Below are 22,482 nucleotides of genomic sequence, written 5' to 3'. Positions count from 1 at the left end.
CACCCGTCCCACAGAACCAAGATGTTATGAACGCTTGGCAGACACGTGCTGATGATTACTCCCTCGTTCAGTGCGGCATGCTTTACAGCTTAGAACCAGGGCTCCAAAAGCGTTTTGAGCGACACGGGGCATATGAGATGTTCGAAGAGCTGAAAATGGTTTTCCAAGCTCATGCCCGGGTCGAGAGATATGAAGTCACCGACAAGTTCTTCAGCTGTAAGATGGAGGAAAATAGTTCTGTCAGTGAGCACATACTCACAATGTCTGGGTTGCATAACCGCTTGACTCAGCTGGGAGTTAATCTCCCGGATAAAGCGGTCATTGACAGAATCCTTCAGTCGCTTCCACCAAGCTACAAGAGCTTTGTGATGAACTTCAATATGCAGGGGATGGAAAAGATCATTCCTGAAGTATTTGCAATGCTGAAATCAGCAGAGGTAGAAGTCAAAAAGGAACATCAAGTGTTGATGGTGAATAAAACCACTAAGTTCAAGAAAGGCAAGGGTAAGAAGAACTTCAAGAAGGACGGCAAGGGAGTTGCCGCGCCCGGTAAGCAAGCTGCCGGGAAGAAGCCAAAGAATGGACCCAAGCCCGAGACTGAGTGTTTTTATTGCAAGGGAAGTGGTCACTGGAAGCGGAACTATCCCAAATACTTAGCGGACAAGAAGGCCGGCATCACGAAAGGTATATGTGATATACATCTAATTGATGTGTACCTTACGAGTACTCGTAGTAGCTCCTGGGTATTTGATACCGGTGCGGTTGCTCACATTTGTAACTCAAAGCAGGAGCTGCAGAATAAGCGGAGACTGGCGAAGGACGAGGTGACGATGCGCGTCGGGAATGGTTCCAAGGTCGATGTGATCACCGTCGGCACGCTACCTCTACATTTACTTACGGGATTAGTTTTAAACCTTAATAATTGTTATTTAGTGCCAGCTTTGAGCATGAACATTGTACCAGGATCTTGTTTAATTCGAGATGGCTACTCATTTAAATCCGAGAATAATGGTTGTTCTATTTATATGAGAGATATGTTTTATGGTCATGCTCCGATGGTGAATGGTTTATTCTTAATGAATCTCGAGCGTAATGCTACACATATTCATAGTGTGAATACCAAAAGATGTAAGGTTGATAATGATAGTCCCACATACTTGTGGCACTGCCGCCTTGGTCACATAGGTGTCAAGCGCATGAAGAAGCTCCATGCAGATGGACTTTTAGAGTCTCTTGATTACGAATCATTTGACACATGCGAACCATGCCTCATGGGTAAAATGACCAAGACTCTGTTCTCAGGAACAATGGAGCGAGCAACCAACTTACTGGAAATCATACATACTGATGTGTGCGGTCCAATGAGTGTTGAGGCTCGCGGTGGCTATCATTATGTTCTCACCCTCACTGATGACTTGAGTAGATATGGGTATGTCTACTTAATGAAACACAAGTCTGAGAGCTTTGAAAAGTTCAAGGAATTTTAGAGTGAGGTTGAGAATCAACGTGACAGGAAACTCAAGTTCTTGCGATCAGATCATGGGGGAGAATACTTGAGTTACGAATTTGGCACACACTTAAGAAAATGTGGAATAGTTTCACAACTCACGCCACCTGGAACACCTCAGCGTAATGGTGTGTCCGAACATCGTAATCGCACGCTATTAGATATGGTGCGATCTATGATGTCTCTTACCGATTTACCGCTATCATTTTGGGGCTATGCTTTAGTGACTGCCGCATTCACTTTAAATAGGGCTCCGTCGAAATCCGTTGAGACGACGCCGTATGAATTATGGTTTGGGAAGAAACCTAAGATGTTGCTTCTAAAAGTTTGGGGATGCGATGCTTATGTCAAGAAACTTCAACCTGAAAAGCTTGAACCCAAGTCAGAAAAATGCGTCTTCATAGGATACCCTAAGGAAACCATTGGGTATACCTTCTACCTCAGATCCGAAGGCAAGATCTTCATTGCCAAGAAAGGATCCTTTCTAGAGAAGGAGTTTCTCTCGAAAGAAGTAAGTGGGAGGAAAGTAGAGCTTGATGAAGTACTGCCTCTTGAACCGGTAAGTGGCACAGCTCAAGAAAATGTTCCTGAGGTGCCTATACCGACTAGAGAGGAAGTTGATGATGATGATCATGAAACTTCAGATCAAGTTGCTACTGAACTTCGTAGGTCCACAAGGACACGTCCGCACCAGAGTGGTACGGTAACCCTGTCTTGGAAATCATGTTGTTAGACAAGGTGAACCTTCGAACTATGAAGAAGCGATGGCGGGCCCAGATTCCAACAAATGGCTGGAAGCCATGAAATCCGAGATAGGATCCATGTATGAAAATGAAGTATGGACTTTGACTGACTTGCCCGTTGATCGGCGAGCCATAGAAAATAAATGGATCTTTAAGAAGAAGACAGACGTGGATGGTAATGTGACCATCTATAAAGCTCGGCTTGTCGCTAAGGGTTATCGACAAGTTCAAGGGGTTGACTACGATGAGACTTTCTCACCCGTAGTGTAGCTGAAGTCCGTCCGAATCATGTTAGCAATTGCTGCATTATATGATTATGAGATATGGCAAATGGACGTCAAAACGGCATTCCTTAATGGTTTCCTTAAGGAAGAACTGTATATGATGCAGCCAGAAGGTTTTGTCGATCCTAAGAATGCTGACAAGGTGTGCAAGCTCCAACGCTCGATTTATGGGCTGGTGCAAGCATCTCGGAGTTGGAACATTCGCTTTGATGAGATGATCAAAGCGTTTGGGTTTATGCAGACTTATGGAGAAGCCTGCGTTTACAAGAAAGTGAGTGGGAGCTCTGTAGCATTTCTCATATTATATGTAGATGACATACTTTTGATGGGAAATGATATAGAACTTTTGGATAGCATTAAGGCCTACTTGAATAAGAGTTTTTCAATAAAGGACCTTGGAGAAGCTGCTTATATATTAGGCATCAAGATCTATAGAGATAGATCAAGACGCCTCATAGGTCTTCCACAAAGCACATACCTTGATAAGATATTGAAGAAGTTCAATACAGATCAGTCTAAGAAGGGGTTCTTGCCTGTGTTGTAAGGTGTGAAATTGAGCTCAGCTCAATGTTCGACCACGGCAAAAGATATAGAAGAGATGAGTGTCATCCCCTATGCCTCAGCCATAGGGTCTATTATGTATGCCATGCTGTGTACCACACCTGATGTAAACCTTGCCGTAAGTTTGGTAGGAAGGTACCAAAGCAATCCCGGCAAGGAACACTGGACAGCAGTCAAGAATATCCTGAAGTACCTGAAAAGGACTAAGGACGTGTTTCTCGTTTATGGAGGTGACGAAGAGCTTGTCGTAAAGGGTTACGTCGACGCTAGCTTCAACATAGATCTGGATGACTCTAAGTCACAAACCGGATACGTGTATATGTTGAATGGGGGATTAGTAAGCTAGTGCAGCTGCAAGCAGAGCATCGTGGCGGGATCTACATGTGAAGCGGAGTACATGGCAGCCTCAGAGGAAGCGCATGAAGCAATTTGGGTGAAGGAGTTCATCACCGACCTAGGAGTCATACCCAATGCGTCGGGGCCGATCAAACTCTTCTGTGACAAAACATGAGCTATTACACTTACCAAGGAGCCCAAGTTTCACAAGAAGACCAGGCACATCAAGCGTCGCTTCAACTCCATTCCTGAAAATGTTCAAGATGGAGACATAGATATTTGTAAAGTACATACGGATCTGAATGTCGCAGATCCATTGACTAAACCTCTCCCTAGAGCAAAACATGATCAACACCAAAATTCCATGGGTGTTTCATTCATCACAATGTAACTAGATGATTGACTCTAGTGCAAGTGGGAGACTGTTGGAAATATGCCCTAGAGGCAATAATAAAATGATTATTATATTTCCTTGTTCATGATAATTGTCTATTATTCATGCTATAATTGTATTATCCGGAAATCGTAATACATGTGTGAATACATAGACCACAATGTGTCCCTAGTGAGCCTCTAGTTGACTAGCTCGTTGATCAACAAATAGTCATGGTTTCCTGGCTATGGACATGGGGATGTCATTGATAATGGGATCACATCATTAGGAGAATGATGTGATGGACAAGACCCAATCCTAAGCTTAGCTCAAAGATCGTGTAGTTCGTTTGTTGTAGCTTTTCTGAATGTCAAGTATCATTTCCTTAGACCATGAGATTGTGCAACTCCCGGATACCGTAGGAGTGCTTTGGGTGTACCAAACGTCACAACGTAACTGGGTGACTATAAAGGTACATTACAAGTGTTTCCGAAAGTGTCTGTTGGGTTGGCACGAATCGAGACTGGGATTTGTCACTCCGTATGACGGAGAGGTATCTCTGGGCCCACTCGGTAATGCATCATCATAATGAGCTCAATGTGATCAAGTGGTTAATCACAGGATCATGCATTACGGTACGAGTAAAGTGACTTGCTGGTAACGAGACTGAACAAGGTATTGGGATACCGACGATCGAGTCTCGGGCAAGTAACATACCGATTGACAAAGGGAATTGTATACGGGGTTGCTTGAATCCTCGACATCGTGGTTCATCCGATGAGATCATCGAGGAGCATGTGGGACCAACATGGGTATCCAGATCCCGCTGTTGGTTATTGGCCGGAGAGCCGTCTCGGTCATGTCTACGTGTCTCCCAAACCCGTAGGGTCTACACACTTAAGGTTCGGTGATGCTAGGGTTGTAGAGATATGAGTATGCAGTAATCCGAAAGTTGTTCGAAGTCCCGGATGAGATCCTGGACGTCACGAGGAGTTCCGGAATGGTTCGGAGGTGAAGAATTATATATAGAAGTGTAGTTTCGGCCATCGGGAAAGATTCGGGGTCACCGGTATTGTACCGGGACCACCGGATGGGTCCTGGGGGTCCACCGGGTGGGGCCACCCATCCCGGAGGGCCCCATGGGCTGAAGTGGGGAGGGGAACCAGCCCATAGTGGGCTGGTGCGCCCCCCCCCCTTGGCCCCCCTGCGCCTAGAGTTGGAAACCCTAGGGTGGGGGCGCCTCCACTTGCCTTGGGGGGCACTTCACCCCCCTTGGCCGCCGCCCCCCCTTGGGAGATCCAATCTCTAGGGCCGGCGCCCCCCCCAGGGGGCCTATATAAAGGGGGGAGGGAGGGCAGCCGCACCTGAAGTCTTGGCGCCTCCCTCTCCCCTGCTACACCTCTCCCTCTCACAGAAGCTCGGCGAAGCCCTGCTGCGTTCATTGCTGCTTCCACCACCACACCGTCGTGCTGCTGGATATTCATCAACCTCTCCTTCCCCCTTGCTGGATCAAGAAGGAGGAGACGTCATCCGCTCCGTACGTGTGTTAAATGCGGAGGTGCCGTCCGTTCGGCACTTGGTCATCGGTGATTTGGATCACGGCGAGTACGACTCCATCATCGCCGTTCTCTTGAACGCTTCCGCTCGCGATCTACAAGGGTATGTAGATGCACTCTCCTCTCGTTGCTAGTTCACTCCATAGATTGATCTTGGTGAAACGTAGGAAATTTTTTTGTTTTCTGCAACGTTCCCCAACAAAAGCTTCCTGCGTAAGCCACACAACACGGTGCACCAAGATATTTTATATCGCATCCCACACGATTCTTTCTAGTAAACTATTTGTGGTATACCTGATTTTTTTGGTTATGTTTTGGAAGACAAAATGGTGTTACGGACGGTAAGGATGGTGTTTGAATTGCTAGAACATTTATGTACAGTGAACATGCAACTAGTACATGAGTGTCTTGTTTAAATTTGGAATTATTCCGGTTTCTTTTGGTATTTTATGCATTAATTGAGTTTCTGGGCATTTAATGTGCATATTTCAAATTTGAACTGCAAGCACGTGCTCTAGTGCACCAAAGTTTGTTGAAAAATCACATGTGTGTCCTTGGGTGAATTTATAGGTCCCATGCAAGAAATGGGAATGAAAGTCAAACATCTGGGCGTCGTGGCTCGGCCAGAAAGATTGAGAAACTTGGTTTTTTTAATTCCCGTAAATCCAAAACATGCCTGAAAATCATAAAACTTGGCATGGTGTCATGACATGGCACCAACATGCTGCGGTAATTTTTTTGCCAAATTGGGACAAGCTTTGGTGTAAGCTTCTTGCAAACCGGAGCTTCCCTCAAGAAGGCTAGTGGTTCCGAGAGGGAATGTGTCACCTCCGTGTGCGAAACGACAAATGTACACTGCCTTCTCCCACCTTAATTTTTTTACATAGGCAGATTAGACCAAATAGAAGTATCGTGCTAAATTTTGGAATTATTCCGGGTTCGTTTGGCATTTTTATGCATTAATTGAGCTTCTGGGCATTTAATGTGCATAATTCAAATTTGAACTACAAGCACATGCTCCAGTCCACCAAAGTTTGTTGTAAAATCACATGTGTGTCCTTGGGTGAATTTATAGGTCCCATGCAAGAAATGGGAATGAAATTCAAACATCTAGGTGTCGTGGCTCGGTTGTAAAGATTGAGAAACTTGGTTTTTTAATTCCTGTATATCCAAAACACGCCTAAAAATCATGAAACTTGGCATGGTGTCATGACATGGCACCAACATGCTGCGGTAATTTTTTTGGCCGAATAGGGACAAGCTTTGGTGTAAGCTTCTTGCAAACCGGACCTTCCCTCAAGAAGGCTCGTGGTTCCGAGAGGGAACGTGTCACCTCCGTATGCGAAACGACATACGTATACTACCTTCTCCCGCCTTAATTTTTTTACACAGGCATATTAGACCAAATAGAAGTATCGTGCTAAATTTTGGAATTATTACGGGTTCATTTGGCATTTTTATACATTAATTGAGTTTCTAGGCATTTAATGTGCATAATTCAAATTTGAACTACAAGCAAATCCTCCAGTGCACCAAAGTTGGTTGAAAAATCACATGTGCGTCCTTGGGTGAATTTCTAGGTCCCATGAAAGAAATGGGAATGAAATTCAAACATCTGGGCGTCGTGGCTTGGCCATAAAGATTGAGAAAGTTGGTTTTTTTAATTCCTGTAAATCCAAAACACGCCTGAAAATCATGAAACTTGGCATGGTGTCATGACATGGCACCAATCGCAAATAGTTCATCCGTGTGAAGTTTATGCCATCAATCGCAGACACTTTGATCTGGCTGACCCGTTTCTGTTCTGTTACCTAATCGCAAACAGTTAATCCTTCTGAAGCGTATGCCCTCAATCACACACACGTTTATCTAGTTTCCCGTTTCTATTGTTCCTCATCATCAAAAATAGTTCATCCGAGTGAACCGTATGCCGTATATCGCACACGCCTTCATCTGGCTGCCTGTTTCTTTTGTTCTCCTCATCGCAAACAGTTAATTGAACTGAACTATATGCCCCGCATCGCACAAGCAGCTAAAATCTTAACCGTGTTTGATGGCTCCGCCATCGCAAATGTTTTGCACCTTTTTTGACGGTTCTTTTACACCACCGTTTGCGATTATTGCATCGCACACAGTTTCGTCGAAGAGTCTCTGATCGTAGTGCCGCGTTAGCAACATCCTGCAGTGGTGCATGGTGCCACATCAAATTTGCGCATTGGGTATTCAAACACCACATACACCACTTCCATATACATACTTGGGCCACATGCACATAGTGGGTTTATCTTCATACAATACTCCCTCGCGAGGTTATCGGCGACAAGCTAGCCCATTTTGCGGGGCCGTGTGCATGTCCATCACTTTGACCAACAACGAGCGGGGAGAGGTTGTATGACCAAGTTGGATTCTACTTGGTCTGTGTTACAGTACGTCTTGGTGAGATTCCCTCCCCCCCCCCAACGTGTGTGGGGGGGCTACTTCGTGCTACCTGCAACCTCCGTGGGGTCAGGGAAGTCTCGTTAATTTGTGAGGCACACGTGCCACATCAAAAGTTATAATGGTAGTTAAATATCACACACCACACCCTTTTCATACATATAGTAGGGCCACCCACATGTGGTTCGTATGTGGTCTAACCCTTCTCGCGCCACAAGCACACATTTATGGGTCTACACACAGTCCACCCTTGTCGGGAAGCGAAAGGGGAAGTTTGACCGTGTATACACACACACATAAACACTATTCTGATCACGGGATCAGAATAATATTCTGATCACAACATAAACTTCCCGAGTAACGCGCCTGACCTTCGCTGAGTACTAGGTTGAACTTCAGCTAAAAGGTGTCCAAACGGGGCTTGCGATATACCGTTGGAAAGCTATGGACACCAGTATCATGACCCAAGTTAAATTTTTGGCAAAATGTAAGTGGTTTAAGAGCAGTTTTGAAAACCGTTTTTTCCTCATACAAAAAATGTGAATCGTATTTTCAATCGCATTTTTAAACCGTTTATCGGAATGAGGCAAATAATATGGCGTTGGAAAGCTGCTGAAAAACCGCTCCTTCCACATGTTGAAAGTTTTCTGTAATTCCCTACGGATAAAGAGTAATTTGGAAAATCGTAGAACTTTGCAAATGAAACACCCGAGTTCATATTTTCAATGTCATATCTAAACGGCTAATCCAATTGAGGCAAATAATATGGCGGTGGAAAGCTTATGAAAATACGCAACTTTTTCATGTTAAAAGTTGTTTCTAATTTTGAACGGTTTAAAAGTAATTTAGAAAACGGTACAAGTTCCACCGAGTTCGTATTTTCGAGCTAATTTTTTAACCGTATGTCCAAATGCAGCAAATGATATGGCGTTGCAAAGCTTGAAGAAATGTGAAACTTTTTTGTATATATTGTTTCTCCTAATTCATTACGGTTTTATGTCGGTTTTGAAAATGGCTAAAAACGTATTTTTGCCATAATTTTTACAAACTTTACCGGAATGGGGCAAATAATATACCTTTGAAAAGCTACGGAAAATTCGAAACTTTTTCATGTTGATGGTTTTCTGTGATCCCTTTCTGTTTTCAAGTAATTTCGAAAATAGCGAGATCGTTCGTTCTACCTTTATCGCGAAGCAGATTCTTCGAAAATGCACCGCGTAAAGAACCTGAGCTTCTCGGCATGTCTACTTGAACTTCACTCTGTTTTTCACGTGTTTTTTTGCCCGTAGCTCTCCATCCACTCACTGGAATTGAGCAAGTGATATACCGATGGAAAGCTGTTGTGAACACGCAACTTTCCCGTGTTGATCGTTTTTTCATACTCGCGACAATTTTAAAGGTTTTTCATCTAAAATTCATCCACTGTAGTAGTTGAACTTCCTGTTGTTTTCAGTTGAACTTCTGTGACGTATTTCCGTTTGTAATTTTCTCATCCATTCGTCAGTGTTACACAAATGATATTCCTTTTGTACAAATCTCTCTCACAATAATTTTTTAACTTTCTCCAACAAAGGACTTGAATTTATAACAACAAAAAATTTAGCCTTTTGCTTTTTTATTCTCTTTTTAATACAAAATGCACACCGTGTAGTACATGAACTTCTCGCAGCTATCAATCTGAACTTCTCTCGGTTACGTGAAAATATTTGGGTTTTTTATGAAATTTTTAATCTGATTTTTCTTAATCCTTTTTTATGAATTTTGAATTGCTCCATTTTTAATAGTTGAACTTCTTGTTATTTTATTTTTGAACTTCTTGTTTCCATTCTCTAATAACGAGGAAAATCATCAAACTTCTCTATCTATTTAATATGGACTTCCTGGTTTATTTTCTTAATCTTTTTTATGAAATTTTGAAGTGCTCTATTTTTAAAAGTTGAACTTCTTGTTATTTTATTTTTAAACTTCTTGTTTCCATTCTTTAATAATGAGGAAAATCATCGAACTTCTCCATCTATTTAATATGGACTTCCTGGTTTATTTCTTAATCTTTTTGTGAAATTTTGAACGCTCTATTTTTAAAAGTTGAACTTCTTGTTATTTTATTTTTGAACTTCTTGTTTCCATTCTTTAATAACGACGAAAATCTGAGTTTTCTATAATCATCGAACTTCTCCATCTTTTTAATATGGACTTCTTGGTTTATTTCTTAATCTTGTTAATATGAACTTCTTCTTTCTTTTCTTAAACTTTCAGAGTCAACATTCTCTAGGTGAGGTTTTGTTTTCTTCTTTTGTTTTTCATGTCGTGTATGTTTTGTGTTATTTTTCTCCTTTTTGGACCTTTTTTTGTTCTAGTATTTGTACTTACTTGGGTTTCTTTGTTTTGTAGTTTTTGAATTGAAACCAACATATCGAAAACACTAGTTTTTTGCACCCATACATACTATTGAACTTCAGGAAATAATACAGAAGAAGAAATTGTACAACTTGACGTTTTAGACCAATGTTTTTTTCTGTTAGAACATGACATTATTTCCCTTGGAACATGTTGTACAATGTTTGAACATGACATTTTCTCTTTTTTTACTCTACGATTACTATTTTTTGTGTGTTGAACTTCATGGGTTTTTATATTTGAACTTGCAAGGATACCAACTAAGATATTTCTAATAGCCCCCTGGGTTTCTTTCACAAACTTGTAGTTTTGGACGAATGCCCCCGATTTTTTTGGAACTCCTCTGTCTTTTTTCCCTATATTTTCAGCAACAGTACTACATGAACTTCATCAACATTTTTTATTAAGTAATAAAAACTACAGAACAAATTCGGAAGAGTGAAATTTTTGTTCCACGACTTTCCCGTGATTTCAATCATTAACTTGAACCCCCTCCAGGATCTCTTTTTGCGTGAACCTTTTAGATAATGATCTACTTGAAACAACACTTGTGGGAATAAGCCCACTTAAATCAGAATCCAACGAACAATATTGCAACCATTGAATAGCCCATCGTGTTGTTTTTCCGTCAGAAAAAACAGAGTACTTGTACTGATCTACGTGTGCGTTTGTACTGATGTATTCTTCGGAGAATAATTTTGAAAGGTTCCAAAAAAAGAGTACTTGAACTGATGTCCATATGGTTTTGCACTGAGCATGTTTTCCCGTCTGAAAAACAGAGTACTCGTACTGATGTATGTGTGTTTTTATACTGAGCTATTTTTTTAGAGTAATTTTGAATGGTTCTGAAAAAAGAGTACTTGAACTGATGTCCGCATGGGTTTATACTGAGTGTGTTTTTACTGACTAGATTTTGCGAGGAGGCGGCCGGCGGCGGGGCAAGAAGCCGAGGCACGGGGAGGCGGCCGGCGACGGGGCAAGAAGCCGGGGTGCGGGGAGACGGCCGGCGGCAGGGCAAGAAGCCGAGGCGCGGGAAGGTGGCCAGTGACGAGGGAAGAAGCCAGGGCGCCGGGAGGTGGCCGACCATGGGGCAGCGGCTGGAAGAAACTAGGGTCGAGGGGGAGTGTAGGGGATATACCCCACGGTATGATCCGGCCGGAGCTATAACCCGGCTGGGACTTAGTAAACCGGCAGGTGTTAAAGCAGGTGGTAAACCCGCAGGTGTTAAGGCAGGTGGTAAACTGTTTGGTGTTAAGTCAGACAGTAAACCGACAGGTTGTTAAACCGGCTAATAGTTAAGACAGACAGGTAAAACAGGCAGTTAACCCAGATGGTAAACCGGCCGGTTGTTAAACCGGCTGGTTGTTAAACCGCCTGACAGTTAAGACAGGAGATAAGTCAGATGCTAACTCAGCAGACATTCTTAAACCGGCAGACCATCTTAAACCGGCACCAGTTAAATCCCGGTAGACCATCTTAAACCGGCACCAGTTAACTCCCGGCAGGCAGTGGTAACTGGGTTGCCAGGAGTTATGAAGCCTGAGATGTTACAAAGCCCAAGATGTTAAGAAGCCCAAGAAGAGAAGCGTAATAGTTAAGTCTTAAAGTCCGAGTTGGACTCTACATGTAACCCGCCCCTTCAACATATATAAGGAGGGGTAGGGCTCCCCAAAGAGGGACAAGTAAGAAGAAACAATCTCAAAGGGTTAGGGTTAACTGGGAGAGCCGATTTACGGCGACTTCCTCATGATCATAATGAGAGATAGCCTCAAATAGCATGTAGGATTGTTACCGGATGATGTTTCCCGGGGCCAGAAGTTGTCTAAACCTTGCGTTGTGTCTCTCGATTCCACTCAACCCCTCTCAAGCTACCACATAGATGCGTTGGCCTCACGACTAAGTCCTCACAATAGGACATCTGCCGTGACAATTCTATGATAGTTGGCGCCCACCGTGGGGCGCTCCGCGCGGTGGTGATGAGTTCTTGGAGGGATCTCCCTAGGGATCGAGGAGTTTGCAATTTTCACAGATGAAGATTTTACAATCCATGAGACTGAAGTCGAAGAAGAAATTTAGGGTTGCACTATGAGCCGCCGCCTGTGCAAGTCGAAATCCGAGAGGAGATTAATTTTCGCTACTATTACCACACATCGCCGGGACGAACAGGAGTTCCAATGCGTCCCAGTCACTAGCCGTTTCTGCCGAGTTGTCGTTTGCTGCTCCTAAGGAAATTGTATACTATGATACTTGACTATTGTTACAAGACGATGACTGCTGGACAATCAAAAGCAATGTCGTTGCAGCGCACACATCAAATCCATCAGAATTATCAAACCGTCCACATGGAGACCGAGCTAATCAGCCAGCCTGTACTAAGTTAACTACTACTAGTACGAGTCGGATCACTGGAGGCCACGACCCGGCAAAGACGGCCAGGACCCGTGGCCGGTCTAGACCCCATCTCCCGTCCGAGTCACTGTCGCGCTTCTTCTTCCGTTCGAGTCGCCATCGCGGCTCGCCTCCCCTGGATCGCCATCATCGGCCCGTTCCTGTCGCCGTCATGGCTCATATCCATCCACCTCCGCGGTGCTTACCTCAACGAGCGCTTGCTCCACTGCGCCGACCCTGGGCCGCTCTCGCTGAATCGGAGTTGTCCCGCTTTGAGCCGCCTCGGAGAGCCGCCCTGCACCTCCGGGTCTTCCAGAGTCTGAGCCACCGCGAAGAGCCGCTTCTGCTCCTACCACAAGTGGCCACGACCCAGCCGTCGAATTACTTCCGGTAGCCTGACCGCCGCTTCACTCTGCGGCCGCATTGAGCCGCCGACCGACGCGCCCGGTGAGTCGCCCCGGTTTCATTCGTGATCTCGCTGAGTCGCTAGCCTCCGTTCGACCAGTACTTATTGGGCCTGCCCCGAGCCGACACTCATCTCCGTCTCTGCCATGGTCCGGCACCTCCGAGCCACGGCCTCGTCCTCCAACACCCGCGCTTCCTCTGCTCGGATTTCACTTCGAGCGCCGCCGGTTCGCACCCACACCCCGGCCTCGCGCTCACCTAAGCTTTAAACCGCATACCGGGTTATCTCCGCTGCTCAACTCCGTGCGTTGAGCGGCCTTGCTTTCAAGGAGCCATCGTCACTGTTTTGCCTCTGCTGGTCGTTTCCGCGCCGGGCATCGCTATATCTCCATGGTGAGTCGTCTTCACTGCAGCGCCTCTGCCACGGTTCACTTCGCCTTCCGTTGTGGTCGCCCTCACCGGCGCGGCCTGAAGTCGCCGCCTTCAGTCAAAACCGTCAGGAGCTGACCCGCCGCTTGTCCTGTTTTAGTCAAACTGTTGCCTGGTCATGCTGCGTCTATAGCCCGGCGTCAGATCGCCCCCGCTGACTCACCCACTGCTATTCGATTGCCAGTCGTTCCTCACCAGTTTGTCACGGCTGGACCTTATTCCACTGAACCGCCGCCGCCTCTGCCTGTTTCCAAACCGCCGAGATCCCGGCATCCATCGCGCCGATTTACTACTGCTGCACCTCGCGCGCCAATTCACCATTGCTACAAACTGCTGCCATCCTCGCGGGCCGGTTCAATGGCCGAGACCGCGCCCTTGTGCTGCCTCTGTTTTGTCTCTGGTTCAAATCGCCGCCGGGCTTCGCATCATTTCTGGTTCAAGTTGCCAGACAATCCTGCGAGTCATGATTGACTCACCATCCCTGGATGTTTCCACGACGCCTCATTCTGGCCGGTTCAAGTTACCGCAGGGCGAGTCACCTTTATGGCACTGAACCGGCCAGGGTTTCACCAACGCCTCCGTGAGCTGAGACCCGCCGTGCCACGAGCTGCTTTGAATCGGCCTCGGCTCACTCGTCGTGGTCTCCGACTCCGGCGACTTCCACTTTACTTCCCGTTGAGCCGCTCGCGTTGAGCTGCCCCGGCCGGAATCCACCTTCGTTTCGCCCTAAATGGTCCGCCGCCGCCACGAACTTACTTCACTTCCGCCCACGCTGGTCTCCGCTTCGATCTCCGCCACTTTCTTCTGCTCTGAGTCAGCCGCAAGACAGCACGTGGCTGAGCCGTCGTCCTCGCATTGGTTCAACGACCAAGTGCCCGCTCGACCGCGCGGCCTTAGCCTCGGCCTGCTATGGCGGAAGGCACGAGCCCTGGCTGCCCTCCGCTCCAATCCCGCTGGCCTCCACGAGCCGCCTCCCGCCTTGCTCCTCCTCATGCCACTGTGCTGTTCCCACGCCGCGCCAGGGCCGGTTCTTGCATCGCCCATGCTGGCTTGCCGCCCCGCTGTGTCCTCGCTCCGGTTGTCCTATCACACGGGTTGCGCCCGTATGTTCCCTTGCATATTGATGAAAAAAAATGAGGAGGAGTTTAGCCCGGTGGATACAGAGATAGGCATCAGGCCTCTTAAAAAAAGAATAATCGATCAGAAGATATACGAGGCGTTCCTGAGGATAAATATGCCCCAATTTCTTGGAGTGAAGGTTATACAAACGACGACAAATTCTGGCATGGCCGTGAAAGGATCAACTCAAAAGTTCTTGGTTGTCTACGGACGCCATATAATGATCATCTGTCGCCTAAAAATCAGGTGATATTTATCTTATATATTTTGTTAAGTGCATGTTGATTTCCTTTGACAAAAAAACTACTCCGCCCTGCTGTATTTTTTGTACACAGGACAATGATTCACTATAAATGTGGTTTATACCACGGATACGGAGCACATACTCGCAACATTGCACCCAGTATTCGTCCGTGCCTCATTACCCGGTAAATGGACGTGCGCAAACAGCTGCCTCCGCAATCCGGATTACATCAACAATGCCACGACGGGCTCTCTTGTCCGCGCTGGCTTATAACACTATAGCCGACTCGGCCATGATTAATTTTAGCTTCACCATGGCGATCATCAACCCCGCGGTGGATATTAACTAGCCTGACATATCAGGCCATCAGAAAATTTCCGGTTTAAAAAGGAGGATTCCGGTTTAAAATCCGGTGCAAGGGAAAGTTATCTCCCACAAAGCTTTGAAGCTCTCAGTATCCGGTTTAACAATGTCCGGTTCAAAAAGAATTCATCTCTCGCAAATTCGAGTTTTCAGAAAAATTACAGGGACCAAAGAGAGTCTGTTGCAAAGGCACAACTCAAACATAGGTACCCCTTGAGCACATCTCACAGTATCATTTGGGGGCTTCATGTTCAAACATAGGTGTATTCACCAAAGAGAACATAGCGTTACTACCCTCTTGATTCCGGCTATCAAGCCAATATTATCATAAGAGCACAGCTCTGGTTATTTCGGTAATCCGACCATCAAGCCAATATTATCATAAGGGGCCGAAGAGAGTCTGCTGCACAGCACAGCTCAAACATGGGTATCCCTTGAGCACAGCTCACAATATCACTTGGGGGCTATGTTCGAACCATAGTCACACCTCTTGATAGGCTTAAAGCCACCAAGGAAATCACTTGGGGGCTCTGGTCATATCCGAACCATAGCTTATACCCTCTTGATAAGCATAAGGGCACCAGGAAAAACATTTGGGGGCTTGGTCGTATCTGAACCATAGCTACACCTCTTGATAGGCATAAGGCCACCAGGGAAATCATTTGGGGGCTATGGGTTCGAACCATAGTTACACCTCTTGATAGGCGTAAGGGCACTAGGGAAATCACTTGGGGGCTTGGTCGTATTCGAACCATGGCTACACCTCTTGATCGGCGCAATGCCATAATTATGACTACATGGGGGCTCTGGTCGTATCCGAACCATAGCTTAAACCCTCTTGATCATACATATACATCATCATATATTACATCATACATCATCATAGCATGTATCATATGTGCATGGATATACCGGCTTATAGGGCAGGAATCGGTTTTCAAACCAGGTCATATTATTCAAATCTTTAATAGCCAACATGGCTGGATTTTATTATGGTTATCAATAACCAGTAGTATGATTAAGGTTTTCAAAGTCGCTTTAGCGCAATGACTATCATATTATCAATGGATATGATTTATTCTACAATTGAAGGAATAGTCCCGAGTCGCTGCAGGCTTACGACCCGGCACTTGGGGGCTACATTATTCAAGTTGGGATTACATCAAATACACAAGTCTCATGTCACTACAAGCATGCACCATGACACTTGGGGGCTAATGCAACGTCATTGTTTGCTCACTTATTAAAGACCCGACTCATCACATCGTAATGAGCCGGCCCTTGGGGGCTACCCATTGCTCCTGTCAACAATTCAAGGTACATAAATTTTCATATATTATTGAAGGATCCACCGCTCATTTGGTAAAGCACAAAGCTCTCAACCTTGTGGACGTGGGTTCAAGCCCCATGATGGGGGTTACATCGTATAATGTTATTCTCAATGAAGTATACATAAAGTCCCCGCTCAATATTATCTTATTGAGCCGGCCCTTGGGGGCTACACGTTGCTGTTCAAAGTCTACATGATTATATTTACAAATTCCCTGCTCCTTATTGCATAATGACCCGGCCCTTGGGGGCTACACTAGTTGAAGTTTTTATTGGCATCAGGCAATTACAAGTCCCAGGTTGCTGCAAGCAGGACAACCCGACACTTGAGGGCTATATATGTGGAATACTCAGTTCTGACTTGTGATTGAGATGAACAACCTGGATTTCTTCAAAGCTTGTGACATTCATATTCAAGCAAGTCTTAAGCTGTTGATATGCTACCTTCTTAAGACTCGGGGGCTACAAGTGATAGGCATATAAGAGGTATATTTTCAAAACTGATGTTAACAAACAGTTCTGATCCGGCGCCATCAATATTCTTAAACCGGCAAGTTCTACATTCTTAAACCAGCAAAGTTCTACATTCTTAAACCGGCTAAAGATCAGATGAGTATTTCAAAGACCAATATTTTGTTAAGCATTGGGAGCTGAGTCAAAGGAGTTATTTTTCACAATATTTATCTGTGACAATCCAATGTCAGCAAATTGATTGTGAAGCTGGCCTATTGACCCGAAAATTCTAGAAGAAGGAAGTGACAAGGACTTAAGGATGATCAGGATCAGTTTAACATGGATAAATCCAAATTAAACTGGGGGCTAATGTCGGGGATATACCCTGCGGTATGATCCGACCGGAGTTATAACCCGGTTGGGACTTAGTAAACCGGCAGGTGTTAAAGCAGGTGGTAAACCGGCAGGTGTTAAGGCAGGTGGTAAACTATTTGGTGTTAAGTCAGACGGTAAACCGGCAGGTTGTTAAACCGGTTGACAGTTAAGACAGACAGGTAAAACACGCAGTTAACCCAGATGGTAAACCGGTCGGTTGTTAAACCGGCTGACAGTTAAGACAGGAGATAAGTTAGATGATAACTCAGCAGACATTCTTAAACCGGTAGACCATCTTAAACCGGCACTAGTTAACTCCCGGCAGACCATCTTAAACCGGCACCAGTTAACTCCCGGCAGGCAGTGGTAACTGGGTTGCCAGGAGTTATGAAGCCCGAGACGTTACGAAGCCTAAGATGTTAAGAAGCCCAAGAAGAGGAGCGTAATAGTTAAGTCTTAAAGTCCGAGTTGGACTCTACATGTAACCCGCCCCTTCAACATATATAAGGAGGGGCAGGGCTCCCCAAAGAGGGACAAGTAAGAAGAAACAATCTCAAAGGGTTAGGGTTAACTGGGAGAGCCGGTTTACGTCGACTTCCTCCTGATCATAATGAGAGATAGCCTCAAACAACATGTAGGGTTGTTACCAGATGATGTTTCCCGGGGCCCGAAGCTGTCTAAACCTTGCGTTGCGTCTCTCGATTCCACTCAACCCCTCTCAAGCTACCACATAGATGCGTTGGCCTCACGACTAAGTCCTCACACTAGGACATCTGCCGTGACAATTCTACGACACGGAGGATGGGGAAGTTGGGGACGACCGGGTGCGGGTGGATTTTCTCTGGGCCGGGATGGGCTTCGCAGGACAGCGTCTATATATAGGGCCGAGGAGTAATAGAATAATGTTCTGTTACTAGTAACAAAATAGCTTTGTCCTATATATATATATATATATATATATATATATAGGGTCGCGCTATTCGTCACCCTGGGTGAGGAATAGTTATTCTTCACCCTCTCTCTATTTTGACGTCAATGCACCGTATTTTTAGGTTTCGTAAATTTTGTCCTATTTCATACGTAAAAAGAGAACGTAAGAAAATATATACTTGCCGTAAAAAATATTTTATGTTATGTAAAGTTACGAACATAAAAATATACATAAATATGCGATATTTTTGGTCTCAAAACCTTTTTTTTTGTTTTCTTAAACCAAAATTTATGTAGTGAATCAATATGAATGTAACTATTTGTATTCCAAACGTAATTTGTTTATGAAGCGATCGTAAGATTACCTCGGGTGAAGAATAACTTATTCTGCACCCTGGGTGATGAATAGCAACACTATATATATATATATGTATATATATACAATGGACTCCTATAGGTCTTATGTTACGGTAGGGTGGGATTTCAGACCTAGCTATTTGGGGTCATGCATTCGTAGCTAGGATTCCCTTACCGTCGACATGAAGTGGGGTTCGTAGGGGGGTGGCTGACAAGCAATACTATGCTTTTGTGCGACAGGCGCCACATCAAAGTTGTGCATTGGGTATTCGAATATCAAACCACCCTTTTCATACATATATTCGGTCCACATGCAAGTGTGTTCATGTTCTGACCCTCTCCCGCGTTATTCTTTTTGCCAAATTTACAAATAGCACACGACTTTGATGTAGAAACCGTCTGCAATTGGGTACGCAACAGACACGGTTCGGTCAGACTACCCGTGTGCCACGCCTGTGCCCTGCAGATCTCACATCAGCACAGTAGATTGGGCTCCACGAGGCTTGCCTCCCGGTCTCGGAAATATCTACTGCCTCGTAATCACGAAGATATCTACCGCCTCGAAAGTTTTAATGTTTGATAGCACATGATTAGTATGTGTGGACCGTGTGCGATGTCTGTTACTCCCGCTTTGCTTCAATCCCTTGATTCAAATTTTCAATAGCCCCGGGCCCCGGCATTTTACTCCCGCCTCTGCATCCCTCGCAATCGCAAAAATATTTGCTCGCCCTTGATCCAAATTTCCAGTAGCCCTGCCTTGTTACTCCCGCCTAGTAAAATATTCAGTTGTCGCGGTCTTTCCTCAAACACCACCTTGCCCCCCCCTCCACGCACACCACACACTCCCCAAACATCCGCTCACAAAGACACACACCACCCCCGAAACCATTGGTAGGTCGTTGCCATCGTTGCCGCCTCCATCCTCAACCTGTTGGAGAACGCAGTATTTCAAAAAAATTCCTACGATCACGCAAGATCTATCTAGGTGATGCATAGCAACGAGAGGGGAGAGTGTGTCCACGTACCCTCGTAGACCAAAAGCGGAAGTGTTAGGTTAACGCGATTGATGTAGTCAAACGTCTTCACGATCCAACCGATCTAGTACCGAACGTACGGCACCTCCGTGTTCAGCACACGTTCGGCTCGATGACGTCCCTCGAACTCTTGACCCAGTAGAGGGTCGAGGGAGAGTTCCATCAGCACGACAGCATGGTGACGGTGATGGTGATGTGATCCGCGCAGGGCTTCGCCTAAGCATTACGACGCTATGACCGGAGGAGTAAACTGTGGAGGGGGGCACCGCACACGACTAAGAGAACAACTGTTGTGCCTTTGGGGTGTCCCCCGCCCCCGTATATAAAGGAGGGGAGGCGGAGGCCGGCCACAAGGGGTGCGCCAAGGAGAGGGGAGTCCTACTTGGACTCCAGTCCTAGTAGGATTCGCCCCCCTTTTTTCCTTCTACCGGAGGGGGAAAAGGGGAAGGAGAGGGAGTAGGAGAAGGAAAGGGGGTGGCGCCCCATTCCCTAGTCCAATTCGGCCTCCTCCCTTGTGGGGTGGGCACCAGCCCCTTGTAGGCTGGTTAGCCTCCCTCCTATGGCCCATATGGCCCATATCTTTCCCCGAGGGTTTCGATAACCCCTCCAGTACTCCGGTATGTACCTGATACACTCCGGAACCCTTCCGGTGTCCGAATACTACCTTCCAATATATCAATCTTTACCTCTCGACCATTTCGAGACTCCTCGTCATGTCTATGATCTTGTCCGGGACTCCGAACAAACTTCGGTCACCAAAACACATAACCCATAAATAGAAATCGTCATCGAACGTTAACCGTGCGGACCCTATGGGTTCGAGAACTATCTAGACATGACCGAGACACCTCTCCAGTCAATAACCAATAGCGGAACCTGGATGCTCATATTGGTTCCCGTATATTCTACGAAGATCTTTATTGGTCAAACCGATATGACAACATACGTTATTCCCATGTTACCGGTATGTTACTTTCCCGAGATTCGATCGTCGGTATCTCCATACCTAGTTCAATCTCGTTACCGGCAAGTATCTTTACTCATTTCGTAATGCATCATCCTATAACTAACACATTAGTCACATTGCTTGCAAGGCTCATAGTGATGTGCATTACCGAGAGGGCCGAGAGATACCTCTCTGATACACGGAGTGACAAATCCTAATCTCGAACTATGCCAACTCAACAAACACCATTGGAGACACCCGTAGAGCATCTTTATAATCACCCAGTTACATTGTGACGTTTGATAGCGCACAAGGTGTTCCTCTGGTATTCGGGAGTTGCATAATCTCATAGTCAGAGTAACATGTATAAGTCATGAAGAAAGCAATAGCAATAAAACTAAACTATCATTATGCTAAGCTAATGGATGGGTCTTGTCCATCACATGATTCTCTAATGATGTGATCCCGTTCATCAAGTGACAACACATGTCTATGGTTAGGAAACTTAACCATCTTTGATTAACGAGCTAGTCTAATAGAGGTATACTAGGGACACTCTGTTTGTCTATGTATTCACACATGTACTAAGTTTCTGGTTAATACAATTCTATCATGAATAATAAACATTTATCATGATATAAGGAAATATAAATAACAACTTTACTATTGCCTCTAGGGCATATTTCCTTTAGTCTCCCACTTGCACTAGAGTCAATAATCTAGATTACATTGTAATGATTCTAACGCCCATGGAGTCTTGGTGTTGATCATGTTTTGCTCGTGAGAGAGGCTTAGTCAATAGGTCTGCAACATTCAGATCCGTATGTATCTTGCAAATCTCTATGTCTCCCTCCTTGACTTGATCGCGGATGGAATTGAAGCATCTCTTGATGTGCTTGGTTCTTTTGTCAAATCTGGATTCCTTTGCCAAGGAAATTGCACCAGTGTTGTCACAAAAAAATTCATTGGACCCGATGCACTAGGTATGACACCTAGATCGGATATGAACTCCTTCATCCAGACTCCTTCATTTGTTGCTTCCGAAGCAGCTATGTACTCTGCTTCACATGTAGATCCCGCCATGACGCTTTGCTTGGAACTGCACCAACTGATAGCTCCACCATTTAATAAAAACACTATCCGGTTTGTGACTTAGAGTCATCCGGATCAGTGTCAAAGCTTGCATCGGCGTAACTGTTTATGATGAGCTCTTTGTCACCTCCATATATGAGAAACATATCCTTAGTCCTTTTCAGGTATTTCAGGATGTTCTTGACCACTGTCCAGTGATCCACTCCTGGATTACTGTGGTACCTCCATGCTAAACTAATAGCAAGGCACACATCAGGTCCGGTACACAGCATTGCATACATGATAGAACCTATGGCTGAAGCATAGGGAATGACTTTCATTTTCTCTCTATCTTCTGCAGTGGTCGGGCATTGAGTCTGACTCAACTTCATACCTTGTAATACAGTCAAGAACCCTTTCTTTGCCTGATCCATTTTGAACTTCTTCAAAACTTTATCAAGGTATGTGCTTTGTGAAAGTCCAATTAAGCATCTTGATCTATCTCTATAGATCTTGATGCCCAATATATAAGCAGCTTCACTGAGCTCTTTCATTGAAAATTCTTATTCAAGTATCCTTTTGTGCTATTTAGAAATTCAGTATCATTTCCGATTAACAATATGTCATCCACATATAATATCAGAAATGCTACAGAGCTCCCACTCACTTTCTTGTAAATACAGGCTTCTCCAAAAGTTTGTATAAAACCATATGCTTTGATCACACTATCAAAGCGTATATTCCAACTCCGAGAGGCTTGCACCAGTCCATAAATGGATCGCTGGAGCTTGCACACTTTGTTAGCACCTTTTGGATCGACAAAACCTTTCGGTTTCATCATATACA

This window comes from Triticum aestivum, chromosome 5A (genome assembly GCF_018294505.1).
Source record: "Triticum aestivum cultivar Chinese Spring chromosome 5A, IWGSC CS RefSeq v2.1, whole genome shotgun sequence".
Classification (NCBI taxonomy): Eukaryota; Viridiplantae; Streptophyta; class Magnoliopsida; order Poales; family Poaceae; genus Triticum; species Triticum aestivum.
The sequence above is the reverse complement of the archived record's forward strand: the minus strand, read 5'-3'. Positions refer to the sequence as shown.